Here is a 2,388-nt window from a genome sequence, read left to right as displayed (position 1 = left end):
GTTTTGTCACAGCAGTGGAAACCTAAGATAGGGAGAAGCAGCTAATGAGGGATGACATGTTGTGCTGACTGGGATAGCTATGGGTGCATTGACAGTACTCGGCTGGGCACTCATCAGTGTTCAAAGAATGCACTTCATTCAGAAGTAGGGCTGACCCTGCAGCTTGCAGCGCAGTTGGTAGAGCCTGTACATTGTATGCATGGAGCCTTGGATTCAAGCTCCAGCATCCCATGGAGCAGATGTGCTAGGATGCTTGTAATTCTGGCACAGAGGAGGTGGAGATGTAGGCTTAGATTTTTAAAAACCTATCTCTAATAAGGGTTCTCGAATGCTTCGACCCCCCTTCTAATCCACCATCCAAAGGGAGGGAAGAAAAGATGGTAAATAGGACAAGGGGTTGTGGGCCTGTTTAAAAGTAGTTCGTTGAGGCAATTCCAATCTCTGGTTGTCAAGATACCAGCAGTCCAGTCCAGCAGTGTCAGGATAGCAAACTGAACCAGCAGCGGTGGGATGATCCAGCAGAAATAGCCAGGCCTCAAGTGAACGAGAGTGACCAGGGCCAGCCAGGATGACAGGAAAAGTTGCTGCTGTGCTTCTCTCAATGAAGTGGAGATCATCGAAGATGAAGGTGTGAGACCAACAAAGCATTGCAAGGCTAGCTATGCCAGCACACTGTCCCTGTCTGTTGAGTCCTGTTTATATTTTCTCCAAACACCATGAGTCCTTTCATAGGTCTTGCCTCAGCAAAACACCATATGAATCTCTCGTATCGAAACACCACCTGAGTCTGTGTCACCTAACCTATCCAGAAACTTGCACTTCATAGAGGCAGGAGGAACTGAAAGTCGAAGCCATCCTTGGTTACAGACGGAGTTTATTGGAAGCCAGCCACTGTTAGAGACCCAGTTTTAAAAATGTCTGGAGTGCATGAGTTTTTCTGCCTGAAGCAAGCAATGTGGGCTATGGAGACTGACAGAGACTGACCGGCACCTGAGTCTTGGACTCTCTGCTCACAAAGCTCTTACTTAAGAGACATGGAGTCTCCATCTACATGAAGATAGAGTCTTGCAGGACAGTAGGACTGCTGCATGGTGCCTGCTCCACAACTATCTCTTGGATTCGGAATGGCTCAGTGGATAAAGACACTTTCCTGCCAAGACTGATGATCTGAGTTTGATTAACTGGTTGGGGTGAAAGGGTTTTGGGTGGTGGGTGACCTGCTCCATGTGGATTCAGGGGTGCTAGGGAAGGAGGGCTTGGAATTCAAGCCTCGGAGACAAGGAAGCCACAGGGGAAACTACCCCTGCCCCTCAAGTACCCAGATTTTGACAGCCAAAGCCCAATGGGACCAGACTGGAAAAAAGGACAAATGGCTCCCTGCCACTCAGACCTGCTGGTAACTTTTGACAACTCTGGTTGGATCTCTCAAAGGTGGAAGACCTGGCACCCGAGGATTTTCCTGTCTCTACCTGCCATTGCAGGCCTCAGGAACTTGTTCCTGCCTGGGTCTCTGGGATAGTTTCCATACACTGGAGGTGGAAGCCACTGACTATCTCAGAGATCTGCTGCTCAGGAAGTCTGAGAGAGCCAGAGCTGCAGACTTGCCTGGCAGGGAAAGGGCTTTTGAAAGCTGTGAGCGGTAGCATCCTTCCGAATGCTAACTTCTCATCTGCTACAGAGTTCAAACTCAGTTCATGTTCATCCCTTCTGGCAAACTGTCTTAAGTTGTTTTGCCAGCTTAAACGTTGTTACCTCTGAGCTGACAAAGTATCTTGTGTTTGTACACTTTTCTGTCTGCTCACTCCTTTCTAGGAGGAAGGCGGAACAGGAACCTAGGACCCACTGGGACTCCCATGGTGGAAGAGAACTGACTCCGGGAAGCTGTATTGGGACATACACATGTACTCTGTGGAACATATAGAACACACACACACACACACACACACACACACACACACACACACTGTAAAAAAGTTCCTTTGGCCTACAGTGGGGAATAGAATGTACATTGGCTCCCTCTTGTGGTTGCAGAGACAACTGCACTCTGAAGCTCGATTAGTGCTGATCTTAGCTTTGAGAAGCCCCCACCATCTCCTTTATTTTCTTCATACATTCCTCTAAATGCTCCCCATTTTTTTTTTATTTCAAGACATCTAGGTTCTGAGGAGATGGCTTAGTCTTTCCAGTGCTTGTAAAAAGGAATAAGGACCTGGGGTTTGATCCCAGCCCTCGGGCCTTCAGGCTCAGTGACAGGTGCCTCTACCCGCTGAGTCACCTAACCAGACCTATGGGATTAAGTTAAAAAACCCTCAGAAGCCAAGTGTCTTAATAGAAGGTGACTAAAGAGTAGATACGAACGAGAGATGGATGCCAGTAAGTTTACTTTTT

The sequence above is a fragment of the Mastomys coucha genome, unplaced genomic scaffold (assembly GCF_008632895.1).
Source record: "Mastomys coucha isolate ucsf_1 unplaced genomic scaffold, UCSF_Mcou_1 pScaffold15, whole genome shotgun sequence".
Taxonomy (NCBI): Eukaryota; Metazoa; Chordata; class Mammalia; order Rodentia; family Muridae; genus Mastomys; species Mastomys coucha.
The sequence above is the reverse complement of the archived record's forward strand: the minus strand, read 5'-3'. Positions refer to the sequence as shown.